Consider the following 19,846-nt stretch of genomic DNA (forward strand, 5'->3'; position numbering starts at 1 on the left):
ACTTTTAAATTTTTTATGATAAAAAATAACTATTTATTCGCATACAATATATGATTAGTTTTTTTTTTTTTTCACTACATACAATATATGATTAGTTAGGTTCAACGTAACTCTCACATCAACAATAAAGTTATGGGCTTGATGCACGTTGTCTACAACCCAATAAGAAAAAAAGAGTATGGGATAATTTTGCATACTGACAAATTTAACACATTACATATATGATGACAAAAGAAACCCATATATAATGACAAAAATAATTACATGTATAAATATATCAGAAGTCAATTTTTTCAATTTAATTTTATTCTATACATATATTCACTTATGTTTGTATAAGTTTAATATACTTCGCTCACAAAAAAAAAAGTCTAATATACTTTAAATACAATAAGCAAAAACTATATTATCTATAATTTTAGAAATAGCAATACCACCCGAACCTGTGGGTATTCATTCTGCTCCTATCCGAGGCAGATAATTACCCACCCCGCACTGGAGAAGGTTCTTGAGAGGGACGGGACAGGTCGGGTTTAGATAATACCTGCCCCGCTATATATATAATATATCATTTTAATATATAATATGTATAATATATGTAAAATAATTAGTAAATGATTAATAATATTGTATCATATTTAAATTTTTACTTTAATTTATGTTATGTATGTGATGATAGTTATATAAATTTTGAAATTTAATTTTATTTATTAGATTTTAATAATTATAGGGGTGGGACGAATACCCGCAAAGACGGCAAAGTCTCGCCCCAGTGCGGGGGATGGGGACCTTCCACTTGAACAAGCTAAAAGGAGACTTCTCCTCTTAATAGGTGCCCAGTACAGGCATTACCTGAACAGAGGGCGGCCGACTTACCTACAGATCTTCGACCTGGAGACTGAACAACTGTGTGCCAACATAATTCTTGCCGACTTAGAAATGCAACAAGAGAGTTTATCCGACTACGAAAGCATGTACACCTGTTTACTCGAGCAGCCCTCCACATTAGATATCCTTTTTAGGGATTCCTTTAGAAGGTAGAATAGAAGGTTTTTATGTTTGCGCTCATTTCGAATTGTATTTCTCTGCCTAGTTAAGTAGTTGAGCCCGACTTTTCAAAATATTCTAAGGCTCATCCTGGAGAACAAATGATTCTTCTAACACTTCTATTGACTTGATTTAGTTTGTGTTGTTATTGAAGCCAAATATTTGTGTGGTTAACATGTTTGGATTCTCAGATTTATGTTACCATTTTGCTAAATAAACAGACCAGTGTCAATGTGTTTTTAAGGTTTGCATTGAAGTAAATATAACTTTTTTTAACATCACGAATTATAGGTCAAATAGGTCCCCTAAGATACTATTATAAGACAAATAGGTCCCCCACATGAAAACGGCACCGTTTGCATTCTCTGTCTAAGTAGGGACGAATTTGTCCTCTCCAAAACGACGTCGTTCTGTCCAGCATGGATGGGACCAAAATGTCCTAAAGGTGACATGTCACAGTTAACCTGACATGTCACCATTTTAACCGGATTAAACGGTTTTGGGGACATATCTGAGGGATATCTGAGAACCTTAGGGTCGAAATCTTAGTTAAATTTTGTGGAGGACAAAACTGTCTGATGATAAATTTCTTGAGGACCTATTTGAGCTATTATTCAATAAAAAATAAAACTATGACAAAAAATCGAATACGAATATTTAATAAATAATTCTTGAATATTTTATATTTGACTCGATGAAGCGTGGACTTCCTCCAAACTTAACCTTTCAATAACAATAATAAAAGAAAAATCAACATCGGAATATTCCAATACTAAGCAAGTTCCTGGCATAATTAAAGGAACATTCTATGAAGGGATGCGATTTAGTACTTCCCAGTTGATTGGAGTATTAAAACTCCTCGTAGAAAGTTAGGAATAAGTTACGGATGAATTAAATCTTAAAATGATCTCTGAAATTGATGTCATGCATTAAAATTGTCTAAGATTTCAATTGTACCAATTAGTCTTTGATCTATTTTTTATAAACGACGTGATAACATGATATGATAATGTGAACTGTAAATGACACGTGTCACTTCATAATTTGACCACGCATAATGGTATGATGATGTGGTGACTAGTGACACGTGGCATGCTGACGTGGATGGTTATGCCACGTGTCATAATATTATTTGGCCACGTGTCTGTTTGTGACACGTATCGCAACAGTATTCGTTCACGTGTCATCCATTATGTCATAGTTGTATATGCACCAAATTAGTCCTTTACTTTGTATTAAGTGACTCATTTTAATCCATGAAATTGAATGTCGTGCACCAAACTAGTCCCTTCACCAGTTTTTTCTCATTTTTTTCTATAGATTCAAAATTTTCAATATTTTTTAATGCATTAATTTCAATTCTATTTTTTCACATGTTCTTCAAATAAAAGTGTTTTTATAAAATACTTTTTCTCTTGCGAATACCCTAACCGCCGACTTGGAGTTGACGTGAAAGATTTTCAAGTACATTCACTACCATCTCCGACCTCTTTCAGTGCTTTATAAAATATTTTTTTTCTTGCGGATACCCCTAATAACCGCCGTCTTGGAGTTGACGTGAAGGCATTTCAAGCTTCCCTCATTACCATCTCCGACCTCTTTCGTCTAGACTGCAGAGGTCAAAGATGGTAGTGAGAGTGCTCGAAGTCCCTTCAATCTAGCTCATTTACACATAACGAAAACGTATATTTCATAAAAAAAATGTTTATTTTAATTATTAATTTCTTGTTAAAAACACATGTTTTTTTATGAAAAAAAATGTGTCTAATCAATCATATAATTATTTTTTTATAATAATATACTTATATATTACAAAATTTACTAATGTTAAATTATTAAAAAAATTATATAATTAAAATTAAAATCGTAAAAAATTTTATGAAAGCGCTTGTATTTAAACTATATATGAAAAAATAGAATTGAAGTTAGTGTATCCAAAATATTAAAATTTTAAATTTAAAAAAATGAGAAAAAATTGGTGAAGGGACTAGTTTGGTGCACGACATTCAATTTCAGGGACTAAAATGAGTCACTTAATGCAAAGTGAGGGACTAATTTGGTGCATAACTGCATATACAACGATGACATAATGGAGCACACGTGGACGAATACTGTTGCGACACGTGGCACATACGAACACATGACCAAATAACATTGTGACACATGGCACAACCATCCACGTTAGCATGCCACATGTTACTGGTCACCACATCATCATACTATTACACGTGGTCAAATCATGAAGTGATACGTGTCACTTACAGTCCACGTCATCATGCAATGTCATCACGTCGTTAGTAGAAAATAGGTGGGACTAATATGATGCATCTTTTTAATCTCAGGAACGTAATTGGTGCAATTAGAATCTGAGAGACGATTTTAGTGCACAACGCCAATCTCAGAAACTATTTTAAGTTTAACTCGTTATGGTTTTATAGTTTAAATAATATTTTTTTAACAGTTTAAATAATGTTTGGGCTAATGTTATTTTTTGGTTTTTACATGCGCTTGTTTTAGGCTTTTTTATTTTTTAATTGCTATTGGATCTTAGATTCGTAACGGATTAGTCCTTAATCTGTCGGGTTGGAGGATATCGTTTGGGTAAACTAAAAAAATAAAAAATAAAAATTTTTTAACAAAAAATAATTAAAAACTTTAAAAAGTTAAAAAGACAAAATACTTCTTTATAGTGAATATAAAAAAAAGTATAATATGTTTTAATTAATTGCAAAAACGAAAAATATTTTTTTAGGATTAGAGTTGTTTTTTTTTTTCTAAAAATAGGGAAGTTCAAACCTGCAACCTCTTATGAGTATGGAAAGATTATGCCATTCGAACTATAATTCATTGGTAAGATTAGAGTTGTTTGATTTTTAAAAAATAAAAAAATTATGTTTGAATGTAAAAAAGATAAAATTATCCCTGTTGAAGATTTAGTTTAAACTTTTAAAATATCCATTTAAAATTTAATTAAAAAGATAAAAATATATTTTTAATATTAATTTTGTTTAAATATATTTAAATTTAAAAATTTGAATTTAATATTAAAAAATTAAAATATCATGTTTAAGATAAATTTTAGAGTAAAGTATCGTTTTTGTCTCTAACGTTTGGGGTAAGTCCTAAAGTTGTTTCTAACGTTTCAATCATCCTATTTAAATCCCTAACGTTTCCTCAATGTTGTACTGCCGTACGGCGAGAAAAAATTGAGACATTTTAAAACGTTAGGGACTTAAATAGAACGAAAACGTTGGGGGATAAAAACCATACATAAAAATAAATTTTAATTTTATCCTTCAATAATATCAATTTTTTACTGTATATAATATTCAATTATTTTTTAATTTACACTTAATCACACTGCTTTCATTCTATTTTTTTTATATTAACTTATAACTTTAAGTGTAAAATTATCAAAAAAAATAAATTTATTTAGAATAAAAGTAATGTGATTAAGTCTAATTTATTTAGATGTGATAAAAAATAATTAAATAACTATATGTACCGTAAAAAATTGATATTATTGAAAGATAAAATTAAAATTTATTTCTATGTATTATTTTTGTTTCTAACGTTTTCGTCCTATTTACGTCCCTAACGTTTTAAAAACGTTTCAATCTTGTTTCTGTCATCAATTCTGTTAACAGATTTCTAATGGCAGGACAACATTGGGCCAATTTTAAAACGTTAGAGACTTGAATAGGACAATTTAAACGATAGGAATAATTTTGAGACTTATCCCACACATTGAGTACAAAAATCATACTTTATTCTTTAAATAATTAAGATTGTTTTATCAAATTAAAAAATAAAAATTTGAATTGATTTTTTTTGGGTAACTAAAATACGGGAATGTGAATTTGAATTTAATTAATAGAACCAAATATATTATTTAGTATTAAGTTTAAATATTAAGATGTTCTTTTAGGATTAAATTACTTAAATGAGTTAGAAAGTAAAATTTTGAATTTTAATTTAAAACACTAAAATAGGAACAAATAGTTATTTTTTTTAAATCAAATAAATATAATTAATCATATAAGTATAATAATACGAATATGTTTATTTTTATGAAATTAAATTAAGTTATTAATTAAATTATATTTATTTAAATTTTAATTTAAAAATTTTATAATTTAAAATTTTAAATTATGTGAAAAAAATTAGATTAAATAAAAATAAAAATATACCAGTACGATTTAGATCGTAGTGAAATGACTAATGAGTTTATGAAATTTTAAAACAAAATAAATCTTAAAAGATAAAAATAAAAAGTTGTTATGGAAAACAATAATTTTTTTTTTATTTTAGTAAAAAAATTAATATTAATGACATACTAAAATTAAAAAAAACGTTGTTTAATAAATAAAAATGAGAGATTAATATTTTGTGATTATTTTATGGTTTCTATTTAAAAGTATAATTTTAAGTTAGTATTAATTTTTTAAATATTAAATTTTTTAAAAAATATAATTTTTTGACATTAATTATTTAATGATATTATCAATCTACAATAAAAACTCTATTAATAAAATATTTCTTAAAATACTGTACCAACACATTAATATTAATAGTGTAAAAAAATTTTAAAATTTCAAATATTAGAAGAGTATTATAATATCTACTTTTTATGAATATTATTAATGTATGAATATTATTAGTACTTTTAGTACTCTCTTTTTTATTGAGTTTAGTGTGATATTAGTACATTACAACTGTATAGTAGAATATGAAGATGATATGAAATTTGAGGAAGAGAGTAAGTATTATTACCTGTGAGGGAGGGAGGCAAGTAAGCAAGCATCAAGTTTGTTGCTCTTTACAATGAGTGACAATTTTGCCCTTGACTCTCCCGTTCCAATCCCATGTTCCAAAGGTGGTTGTGTACCTCTCTCCCTCACTTCCTCTCCACCTTCTCACTAGTAACCGCCAAACCCAAACCCACCCTCCTCAACTCTTTGACGTGCCTCTCCATACTAACGCGCCACTCTTACTCATCTAGAATGGTGATACCAACCGGATCCCTTCCATGGACAAAGCCAACTGCACCGAACTCTTCCGCTCCCTCGAATCCTCACTCGGATCCTCATTTAGCTCTGAATCCCTCCGACCCGAACCGAATCCGCTCATAATCATCATCTGCGGTCCCAGCGGCGTCGGCAAGGACGCACTCATCCAACGCCTCCGGGACTCCGCCGCAACCTTCACTTCGTTATAACCGCCATCACGCGACCGAAGCGCCCTACCGAAGTTCACGGCCAGGACTACTACTTCGTCTCGAAGGAGGAGTTTCTCTCCATGGTGGAGGGCGACGGGCTTCTCGAGTACGCAATGGTGTACGATGACTATAAAGGTGTGCCAAAGCAGCAGATCATATCAGAGAGTTCATGGCGAATGGTTATGATATTGTGCTTAGAGTTGATATACAGTGTGTGCAGACGCTGAGGAAGGTGCTGGAAAAATCGGCGGTGTTTATTTTTCTGGTGGCGGAGAGTGAGGCGGCGATGGTGGAGAGGCTGGTGGATCGGAAAACGGAGACGGTGGAGTCGCTGCTTGTGAGGATAGCGACGGCGAAGGAGGAGGTGAAGCACGTGAAGAATTTTGATTATTGTATAGTGAATGCGCAGGGAAAGCTTGAGAATGCGGTGAAGTTTGTGGAGTCTATTATTGATGCTGAAAAAGCTAGGGTTAAACAGAGGAGTGCTGTCATATAAGTTTTTGATGTATAGCAGCTGATATGCTGAGGAATCTACTACAATTTTCATGTGTGAGCTCTTCTGCTTGTCATTGACAAGCATTACGTTCTTGATGATATCTTCGTGGACAGAGACATGTCATAATGCTGCTTTTGATTCTTGCCGCAGCAGCATCAGATGGAGTAAGTGTTGAACTCTTGGTGAATAAAATTTAGCAGTGCCTAATATGATTTGTTTAATTTTGTTCGTTGATCTGGTAGGATATTTTGATGTAGACATTCAATTGAATTCACTAGATGAAAAATTGCACTGATCTGATGTAAGCTTTCAAACTTATTCATGAGACAATGGAATCAATCATAACTGTATTCAGCTCAAACTTAAATGCAGTTTTTACCTTTTATATAAAAATAAAAAATAAAAATTATATTAACTCCCTCTTCATATTTTATTATACAGTTATGATCTACTAATGTTATATAATACCAATAAAAAAAATACTGAGAGTACTAATAATATTTATACATTAATAAATATTCCTTTGCATACTTTACCACTGAATAGGAATATTTAGATGCTAACTAATAACTACTAACTATATTTTTGTAATTTACATAAAACTAAACAAAACAAATTTTGTATAACACAAACATAGAAATTTTTGAAAAAAAAATACAATTTTTTGGATAAAATATAAAAATTTTGTTTTTTCTTTTTTTAGGTAAAATAACTTTAAAAAGAGTGTATTTAGTTTGTATTTTTATTTTTAATTTTTATAAAATATATTGTGAAAACAATAAAAAAATTAATAAGTTTTTAAAAATAAAAAATACTAAAAAAGAAAAACATATGCGGATAATAGACACCTAAAATATAGGTGTATCTACTATCTAGATGACTACTATACTAATGATGTGAAGAGGAACATTAATTTTGTTGGACTTTTCATTCTGTAGTCATTATTTTTTAATTTATTCTATTATATAAAAATTAGATTTTAGATTTTCAACCTTTAATGATGCAGCTGGTGATGTGGTATGTTTATGTTTTTTGAATTATTTTTTTTAACTCATTAAATATAAGTTATTACGATAAACTAACTATATCAACTAATTAATTTGATTAGATATTTAAATATTATATAATTTATTATAATTTATATCAGTTTGATTAGGTAGTATTTCTTAATTTATTTATTTTAATATTCTGTTAGTATTTTTATTTTATTTCTTTTAATTTATTAAATCAAATTTATTGTATGTACTAATTAATTAATTTGATTAATTTATTAGTTATTAAAATAATAAATTTATAAATAAAATAGGTAACTAAGATATTTGAAGGTACAAGATAATAAAATTGGTTGACTTTAATATTATTAGAAGCTAAATTTAATTATTCAAATAAACACTACTAATTATGTTAAAAAAGTAATTTTGTAATAATAATGTGATTCACATATTAATTTTTTCGAATAAATTCATTTCAAATAAATTTGACAACAAAATTAATATTCATTAAGGAAATAAATTTATTTATAGCTATTTCCTAATTATAAATAATAATAAGACATATGAAAAAATATTAATGTCATCATTCTTATTAATTAAATCATAATATTAGGTAGTTGATAGTTTTATAGGCGTAAATTATTAAGTAAATACGTAAAAATTAGCAACAAACAAGCAATAAGGATTTAGAATAAATCTATTATATAATACTAATTTCATAATTAAAATATGTCACATATCATATTCTCATATATTCTAATTATTATCTATTCTATTATATAAAAATCAGATTTTTACACTTAATGATAGAGTTGACGTGACATGCTTACGAGAGTGTTTAGCAAATTATTTCTTTTAACTCATTAAATATAATTTATTATGATAAATTAACTATATCAACTAATTAATTTGATTAGATATTTAAATATCACATAATTTATTATAATTTATATCAACGATATATTTTTTACTAATAATTAAATCAAATCAAATGATATTTATTGAGCTCAATTTAAATCATGTGAATTAAGGACTAAACTAAAATAAGATGATTTTTTATTTATTCAAATTGAATGCAATAAATGAAATTAATTTTGTTAGAATCATGGTCTTTTGGTCTTCCATATATAGATAGCCACACAAAATTATAAAAATCATCATTTTTATAGCGTTTGCTATTTTATCCTTTTTTTTATGTATAAATGTACTCATAATGAGAAGGTATGGGTGAGTGTTTTATTAATTGTTTGTTTAATAAATATTATAGTCTAAAATATTACGGGAACAAATATTAAAGCTTCCTTAATACTAACAGTCGTCGTAGTGTATGATAGGTGTTCTATAACCTTTTTGGATTTAATTGTTTCTTTATTATTATATGTTGTTCTGTTTAATTTATGCTAAAAAGACTTATGATAATCATCTTATCGTAGTAGCGTAAAAGTTGTAGGTATTATATTTATTTTGCAAGCTCTTAAATCTCATGCCCTTGATGGATATTTGTGATTGAGTAATTATTAAAAAAATTAGTTTAATATATATTTTATATTCTATTTAAATTATAATGGTGAGTAAATATTTTTTTTCAAAATAAATAATACGATTTTTTCATAAAAATAACGTTTAAATAATTGTGAAATTAGATTATAGCACATATGATGATAAATATTTTAGCATTAGATGTGCTATAAAACAAATTTTTAGGAATATTATGTTGTATTATATAATTTAGTTATATTTTTCATATCTTCAATTTATATTATTTAAATTGGTATATTTCTAAAAAGGGTTATTCAATTTTTTTAATTTATTAAACCAAATAAGTTACAAACTAATTAATTATGTTAATTAAATGTCTAGATATCGTATAATTTAATATAATTTAATTTATATAAATTCATTATTTTTACCATTTATTATTTATTGTAATAAATTTTAGAAATAATTTTTGCAAGTTATATTTTTTTATCTGCATATATACTCAACTTTTAAGAATACTTTTTTTAATTTTGTATTTATAAATAAATTGTTTTCTACTTTAATTTATGAATTTTTTTATTGCACAATTCACTTTAACAAAAATAAATTAATTTATGAAAATTTAAACTTGAGTGCTTGCTATGGTTAAACTCAAACTTTAACTTATTTTATCATATTATTATATAAATATTAAATTCTTTGATTAAATACTTATTTGATTATGAAATGATATTATATGTTACTTCATATTGACAATTAAATTTTAGTTACTACATAAATATTATATTTTAGGTAATTGTATTTTTTTTGTTATTATAAAAATTATTATATAATTTTAAGATCTTTTAATTATGTTTATTTTTTAAAAGCATTGTTATTATTGAAGAGTAATAATGTTTGTGATAGTATAAAATTGAGAAATAAAAATATAAATATTAATATACTGAGTTTTCGAAGTATAAATCTTGAAGGAAATATATGTGATTATAATTAAAAGTCTTTATTTTATTTCAATTTTTTCAGGACAAGTTTATCTTAAATTTTATTTCTTTAGTAATTTGTATTTTTTTGTACATTTAATTGTTATTAATTTATATAAATTAAAATGTATAACTTAAAAAATAGATACGTGTCTAAAAATTAAAAAATATCTTTTTTTGTTAGTAAAAGTTTTATATCGCTTTAGTTTTTTTTTTTGCATCATATCTTACATTTTTACTATAATTAAAAGTTAGAGATAAATTATTAAATATAAATTTGTAAAAAATGTAATATTTAATGAATTATCATAATCACATTTAAAGGTATTTAAGTTATTTTCATATAATAAAAATGATATGCTTCAAAAAATATTTGTATATAATTTACTAACAAATATATGAGATATTTATCATAATTTTTATTTTTAACAAAAATATCATTGTATTAAAGTAATACATTTTAAAGATGTATAAATGAGATTTTTATTAAAAAATTTTACAAGATAACAAATGCAAATTTATTTTAATTTTATCCTTAATATTTAGTTTTAATTTTACTTTTAATGTTTTAATATTTTCAATTATACAATTAGGATGAACAACATTAATTATAACTAATCAATTATATTGTTTGATTTGACCAAAATTAAAGAAATATTAAATTATTTAATAAATAATAAATAAAAAATAAAATAAATAAATTTAATTTGAATTATTATCTTATTATTTTCTATATCTAAGAATCAAAATTTTTACGTATTTTGATTAATATTTCTTGAAGGAGTTATTATTTTATTTACTAATATTTTAAATTTTTTTATAATATTTTCATAAAACTTAATTAATAGGTTCTTTTTCACAATATTTTTCTTGAACTTTTTAACAAAATATATGTTAATTTTTGTCTTTTATCTTTTATATTCATTAATTATACTAATTTTTTTTACAATGTATTTTTATCAACTACATGTATTATTTTTCTATCTTTTTTGTTTTTCTTTTTAATTATTTTATTACCTTATTTTTAATTATTTATTTTACTTTCACTCATATGTTTATTGTATTTTACTTTATCTTAGTTTCAATTTCATAGTTAACTTTTAATTATATAAAATTCAATAGTTTCTTTTAAAACATGCTTAAATATATTATCTATTATATACAATCATTAATCATTAGGATAAACAAACAAATATAAATTGAATATATAAGTTAATTTTAATTTAAACTAAAAACTAAATGAATTGTTAGAAAAATAACAACTAATTTTGTTTTTTATTTCTCTATAATTTATTTAAAAGTAAAAATCTCTCTATAACCAGTAAAAACGTCAATAACAAAATTATAAGTCTCTATAAAATAAAAAATATATATAAAATAAATAACATATATATAATTTTAAAGTTATTAATCATAAACTATGGACAAATTTTAAAAAAAAAATCTTATGAATCAATATGTAATTTTTTATATTTTTTTAAATTTTTATAATATGTGGGTAAATCATTTTTATAAACCATTTGCATACTAATTTTACGTATATCCCTCAAAGTAAAAAAGGCTACGTGCATGTCTCAATTTACATATCTATGCTACTAAATCGAATGAAAGAGATTCGATTTACAATGAACTGGATTGCTACTAAGTGAGTATAAATCGAACTTTATTACTTCGATTTAGCATGAACCATATAAATCGAAATTTATAGATTCGATTTAGTAGGGGATGACATTATTCGAATTCTTTGAATTCAATTTACTTTCGAATCACAATGTCAAGTAATTCGAATTCATTAAATCGATTTATATAGAAATGTAAATGGAGACAACTAAGTAACGTTTTTGGGTTTGGAGGATTCAGATAATTTTCGGGTGGCTTTGGTTTATCAACGTAAATTAATCTAATATGTGATATTAGTTATTATTATATATATGAAAAATGTGACTTATTTATGCATTGTTTGGACTAGAAGAATTTGTAGAAAAATAAAATACTAGAGAAAAAAATAGATGAAAAAAATCATTTTTTCATTGTTTGGATCAATAAAAAAATTGAATAAAAAACATAAAAATTTATGTAGAGCTCATGAATTTTTTTCTCTTTAAAGTTGCAAAAAAAACTGATACAGAAGTATAAATATGGATAAAAATACAGAGTTACTATTTGAATTGTAATTTATATATAATATATAAAAACATTAATATAATTTTACTCTATCATAATTTTTTCTCTTCTTACTTTCTCTTTCATCCAAGCAAAATAAATTTTTTCTTTAATTTCTTTCCATTCATTTTTTTTCATCTAAACAACATACAAAAGAAGATATGCTTTTCTTTTCATTTTTTTCTTTTTATTTTTTGTCATCTTATTTTCTATCTTATATCCAAACAATAGTTTAGTATTTATCCATTTATCTTTTATTAATATTGTCATAACAAGGATACATGTGACTTTATAAAAATGATATAACCTAACCTTTGATTATCTGATAATTTATTGAGTGGCTATAATAGCTCCACGTCACGAACCAATGAATGCTAACAAAAGGGATGATCACAAAATAGTCGAAATGGATATTTGTAGGAATTACTTGCGTTTTGGGGCTAAATGGAGACTCATAAAATCTTCACGACCTGACACGCAAAAATGGATGGGGACTAGGGGTGGCAAACGTGCCAAAACTCATCAGGTTGGCCCGCATAACCTGACAAAAAGGCAAGTTGGGCTGAAAATTTGAGACCGCCAAACTTAAAAAGCCCGCCTACCCCGCACTGCCTAATCCATGGGCTTTGGCGGGATTCGGTGGGGCGGGGCGGGACAGGCTTTCCTGTTGGGCCAAGCTTTTATTTTGTCAGGGCCATTTTTTTTACAAATTTCTATGATGTTATTGATCTACAAGATGATGAAAATGATAATTGAACATGTTCTAAGTTATATTTTGGATTATACTTTATGTTTGATTGATTATAAACTTAAAGATGTTTAATTATATATTTTGGACAATATTTGTTTTACTTTGGACAATGTTGGTTTTATTATTTTGTTTCAAAATATTTGGGTTATAATTATGTTTATTATATATTTATAATTATAAATACTTTAACGTGTGTGAATTTAAAAATGATAATTTTTTATGTTTTTAGAAATTATAAATTTATTGAAATTGTTGTGAAATTATATATATTATTTAATATTTAATGGTTTATAAAAAAAGAGATCCCACCAATTCGTCAGCCTACTATTAGACGGGGCAGAAGAGAAATTCAGAACCGCCTTACTAGGCGGGGCGGGGCGGGGCGGGGCGGACTATCCCACGAGATGATGGGATTTTGGCGAGACAAGACGGGCTTTCCCGTTTGCCATCCCTAAAGGGGACATGGACACAAGTACCTATCTCATGGAACCTATTAAATATATGCGAATATAAAATTATTAATTTATTCCAATTTATATATACATAAATTCATTCCTTAAATTTAGTAATCCTAATTTCTGTTTCCAATTTGAATTCTTTCTTTTTCTTTCAGACTCATTCTCAACTTCGATCCTCTGTCTCTCTAACTCACTTTTTTTGCTTCTCAAGTCCGTCACTACGTTGTTTGGTATCGTCCTAACAAATTATGTTATGTTATTATGTTGAAATATGTTTTTATGTTTTCTCCTTTTGAAATGTTATTTTTCATAACGAATATGTTATAAATTGTGTTGAATTATATTGAAATAATTATCTTATGATTATTATATTATGTCAAAAGTTTTCAAAGAATATTCGTAGATACTCGAGGAGATATGCGTTTCCTAAGGGGTAATTAAATAGGAACTTGTAATGACGGAGAAAGAATAGGAGCATTTTTTTAAATAGGAGTGATGGATGGAAAGGGGGCTTCTCACGCTCTCCTAAGTACTCATTACCATATCTAACTAGCAATGGAGATCCAATCTGAACTGATTTAAGAGGGAATACGTGAACTTCATCTGCATTGGGCCTTTAAGGTAATGAACCTAAGTCGGATTTGGAACCCTAACAATAAATTTTAGTTGATCTTGCTTGTATTGATGTCTTTCTAGGCCCAAATATATTTTAAATTGATATTTTGAGTCATTGTTATAGCAAATATCATACTATTTAATATTATAACACTTAGTATATGTAAAAGTTAGATATATTTATAAGACATTTTTTAATTCAAATTTAAAAGATTAATTATCTCCTTTTTAGTTTTAAATATTATTTTTTCAATGTAACAAAAAAGTGAAAATAACAATAATCACTCACATAATTAAGATAGATAATCTTAATATATGCATGACACTATATATATTAAGGATTATTATATTTGATATATAATTTTTTTCTGTAATGACTATTTATATAATTTATTGAATAATTTTTTTATCTTAATATTTAATAAATTTAACATACAAAATATTATTTAACATATAAAATAAATAACTTAAATCATCATCTAAGACAATAAGTATAATAGTATAAATATTTATTTATTTATTAGTAATAAAAAATATATAAATAGTATAAATTGATATATTTTTTAATTTAAAAATAATAATAAAGGTTATTGATTAAGTTAATTACATAATTAAAAAATTATGAAAGTTTTCTTAAATAAGAATAAAAAATAAGATCATTATTTTCACATATTACAAAGTTTATGAAAAAATTTTGGATAATAAATCAATCCTCAATAGATTATACATTAATTCTGTCAAAAAAATGAATAAGTTTATAATTAATTTTTAACCCAATTTTTGGTAATTAAAATTTAAATAATTGAATTTATTAAAAACTGAATATTTTGTATCTAACCAATTTATTTTTTAATTGAAATTAAAAAAGAATGAGTTGTTAATCAATTCTAAATTTAAATTTGAGTAAGAAAATAAAAAAAATTAAATTTTATCTCACTAACCAGAATTAATTTCAAGATAAGAAATTACTTTGTATATTATATATATTGTAGGATAGTATGGTTATTTGCTATTTTTTAATGGTAAATATTATCAAATAAAATAGTGTAAGAAATTAGAAGAAAATATATTTACAAGTTTAGAAAATATTAATTTATTTTTTAATAAAATAAATTATATATTTAATAACAAAAGTTGTTATTGGTTTCTCTTCACGCTAACTAATATTCAACGATGGTGTTTCAATACACCATTTTACCAAGAAATATTAATCGATCTAATAACTTTTGTAATGATATAAGTTTATGAATTTGAAAATTTAAAAATCATTTCGTAAAATGTAAAGTTTTAACAAGTAAACAATATTGATCATATTATTTTGATTTCAAGAATGAATATGATACCAACAAATAAAATTATCTCAAGTAAATTTTAATAAAGACAAAAGTTCATAAATATTACTATTAATGAAAAATTAATCTATTTTAAAGACAAATATAATGTTTTTCTACGGATTTCTTAACTCGGCAAATCGATGACTAATCCACCACATATTAATACTCTATTTATTAAAGGTCTGTCACTAACTAATAGATTGTTGTACACATAATACCAAATTCAAACTCCAAATACTTGTTTAAGCAGACAGATGAAATGATCATTCAACAAATCTAAATTAATTAAAATAAATATTAATTATTTTTAATATTTTTAAATTATAAATATTTATAATAATAATTACTATAGATATTTTTTATTTAAATTTTAATAAAAGAACATGCACTAGTTAAGTTAATAAACTAGCATATGCTTACCATACTGATTAATTTATTTGCCTTCCTTGTAAATATTCGTATCAAATAATCAAATCATATCGAACAGTATAAAGCCAATCAAATTCTTCTATTAACATCGGGTCCAATGTTCAAAACCTACACATAACTATTCTTCAGCAAACAATGTCTTTTCTATCAAGAAAAAAAAAAGTAAAGAAATACTATTAACTATTAAGTAAAGAGTTAAAAACGGGACAACCAAAAAATAAATAATATCAAATAAATTTCTTAGCCTCTAGCCTTCGTTGAATACTAAAACTAGCAAATCTAGATCCAACAAAATTCGTACTAAATATAAATATAAAAACAAACTGTGACTTGTGAAATAATTATCAACATGATTCCACTACATGCGACTATATATAGTATCTTCATCATTTAGAGTGAATCAATTTTGATAAAATAATTATAAAAAAAAAACATTTTTGAAGTAAATAAAAATAATAAGATTTATATCGTTTTCAGATATCATAATTAATGAGAATAATGTGAACACCACAAGTAGAAAGTGGCATATGGAAACTAGCTAGAAAGTAGAAAGATTTGGCTTTGGCCGCCATATCTATTTTCCACTTAGCTATACTCAGATCACATGTCACTCCATTAATTAACAATTTCAACGGTATCTAAAATGGACAAAATAATTAATGATCTATCAAAACAACAGTGTTTTCTATTGTTCAAATGCAAAAGGCAATGGCTCCTTCTCCTCTACCTGTCCCTTTCAATTTTTTGTAGTTCTGAATTTGCGCAAGCCAACCAAAAAAAAAAGGTCAATGGGACAAATATTTTAAACTTTTTGTTGAGCTATATATGCTATCATAATTCATATCCTACAGTTCAAGTGTTGAGTAGAGATTAATTTTCATTGGACATTTTATCCGTCTTAAAATTCAAAATTATTAAATAATAAAAAAAAGGATTACTAGAGGAGTTAGATTGTTTTAGGATACAATCCATTTTTGGAAAAGCAACCTTTTTTAAAGTTAAGAGCAGTGTCTCTTATTCATAAAATTACATAAACATATTCTATTCATAACAAAAATTTCTATAGGTATTAAATATGTTTGACATTTACAGAGGCAATTGAAGATGTCATTTCCGTAATTTCGAGTCTTACATTTATTTTTGTGGATAGGAAAAGTCTAGGAGACCAGCAGTTTTATTAAATTTTAGCCAACACATAACCAGTAGGAAAAGGTGAATCATTGGATAAAATCTCATACCAATCTTACACCATCAAATTATCATTAATAGCTAATTGATGGCTAACAATCACAAAAATTACTGGCCTTAACATTGCTCTTGTGGATAAACATCAGCCCAGAGAAACAAAAGCACTTCCCTCTAACCGTCATTTCCACCAAACGCGGCGACCGAATAAGACGGGTCCCACATTTTTTAGTTTTCTTTCAATATTTTTATATATAATATATTTTTTTCTAAACTTTATCAAAAATATTTTAGAATATCTAAAATTTTATTTTAATTTTTGAGAACTAAATTTTTTTAAAGTTTAAGATGAGTTTAAAGCTTCTCCCGGGGATAGAGGAGTTTTTCGATGGCGGGGACCTTGCCTCCCAGGCCAAGTGGGTGTACCGCACTCTGCTCCGGGCTGCCGCGATTGTGAAGAAGGCGGAGCCCGTTTTGACAAGTGCCCGGAACCTGGAGGGAAAGCTTTAAGGAGCTGTTAAGTCTATGGAGAGGGTGAAGGCGGAGGTGACTACGTTGAAGGCCCAGCTAGCTACTTCAGAGGAGAAGTTGACGGCCTCTAACGCGGCGGTCGCCTGGCTTTCCGAGTGCGAGTTCGCCTTGGAAGGCCATGTTTCTGCTGCGCAAGCTCGGGTGGCACTAATAATATAATTTTACACTTACAATCGCATATATTCATTTTTAAATTATTATTCACATGATCAATTTAAATAATAATTAATTTTGATGACGTATACGTAATTAATATACGTATAAAATTATTTTTATTAATATTATATTAAAATTAAATTTATGATATATTATTACTTAATGATAGTCGATATCTTTCACAATTGCTATATTAAGGACAGGATATTGTCAATAATTTTTTATAAATTTATAGTGGATTGATGTTTAAGACAGCTAATCTAACTTTGTTATTTTTAAATTTTTAGGCAGCACTTGGTGTGAAGAAATATGAATTATCTCAATTTTGACGTTTTATCTATTCAAAATTTTAAGAATTTAGTATAAAAGAGTTTTACTGTTTTAGATAAATCGTCAATAGTATATTATTATCTCACTAAAATAATAAATTTTTAAATTTATTATTTACAAAGATATTATGTAAACATATTTTTTTTTACCATCGGAAGATTAAAAGACCAAAAAACAAAATATAAACTAAACCAAATTAGCTAGAATTAATAGCTTTTTATTAGAATTTGTTCCAAATTTATACCAGACTTGATCTAAAAAATATGAGATGATTCACTTTTTGTTTTAAGTTTAGTCAATTAGGATCTGTTTGGAAACTTTAGAAGTAACTTTTTTTTTATTTTTTATTTATAAAAAGTAGTAGTATTAATGTTTGGTGCAATTTTCAAAACTAAATTACAACTTTTTAAAAAGCTATTTAGGAGTTTATAGAAAAAGTTTTAAAAAAAAATTCTCTCATAATATTTCTACTTCTCGTCATATTTCTATAAAATAAGTATTTTTAGAGTTAAAAATCCAAACACAAAATAACTTATTTATAAGTTACTTTTAACAGAATCATTTATTATTTAAATTATTTTATCAAAAGAAACTTAATTAAATTGATTACCCAAATTGGGCCTTAATCAACAACACCATTAACTTCTTTTGAATTAAATGAAATCGAATCTCTCAATTTTTTAACAAAATTTCTTGGAGTTTTAACATAATATTTTTTTTCTTATTTGTTTTGTGGTTGATTATGATACTAAACATAAAATAAGTATTAAATGAGTCTTCCTCACAAATAACACTAAGGGTGTGTTTGTTTGAGAGGAATATGGGAGAAAGGAAATAGGAAGAAAAGAAATTGAAAGGAAAATAACTATTTTTCTTTATTTGGTTGAATGGAAAAGTCAAAAGAAAAAAATGAATAGTGTAAAAAAATAGGTGGGACTCATTGAAAATTTTTTTCCTCCAATAATGGATGGAAAATGGAAGGAAAATATATTTTGTATCAATATTTCAATATTACCCTTTATTTTTTAATATATTTTAAAATATCTAAGGATAAAATTGTCTTTTCATAACATTATATACTATTTTCTTCTTTCTCATTTTCCTTTCATCCAAACATATTTAAGGAAAATAAAATTTCACTCAATTTCTTTCCTTTCTATTTCTTTCCTTCCAACCAAACAAAACCTAAGTGTAATAAGTTTCTCAAACATCAGTCCCTGCTAAAATATCAGCAGTTCACAACGATAAACAAAGCAAAAAGAAAGGGCAACTGAACGATCCAGCAATTGTCTTTTTCTATCATCTCTTGTCTTTTTCTATCATCTCTCATAATATAATCAAAACCAACTCCCTGAACTTCCTGAAAAATATTAGCATCGTAGTTGACCTTAAAAATACCAATGGGTAGAATCTGACTTAAATTTTCACTCAATATCTGAATAGATAAATTGGTTGTAATGAAAATTTCTAAAATCAAAGCTCATATTTTTAGCTAGTATTACTACTTTCTTGTTGGAACAAGCTTTATCCGAGTTAAAAATCTTAATTATAACATCGATACCTTCATATCCACCATATTTTCAATACGAAAAGGTAGTCCTTACTCGATATGTCGTATTTGAGCTAAGCTAAATCGAACGATCCTCTAGTCCCAATGAACATAAGTTCAAGAATATTTCAAA

The 19,846-nt window shown here is 25.8% G+C and overlaps 1 pseudogene; it reads left to right on the forward strand.

The window, feature by feature from the left end:
* Positions 1–5,871: 5,871 nt before the first annotated feature.
* LOC107481126 (guanylate kinase 2, chloroplastic/mitochondrial-like) lies at positions 5,872–6,761 on the forward strand (annotated as a pseudogene).
* The last annotated feature ends 13,085 nt before the right edge of the window (positions 6,762–19,846 follow it).

This window comes from Arachis duranensis, chromosome 3, assembly GCF_000817695.3.
Source record: "Arachis duranensis cultivar V14167 chromosome 3, aradu.V14167.gnm2.J7QH, whole genome shotgun sequence".
In the NCBI taxonomy this organism is placed as follows: Eukaryota; Viridiplantae; Streptophyta; class Magnoliopsida; order Fabales; family Fabaceae; genus Arachis; species Arachis duranensis.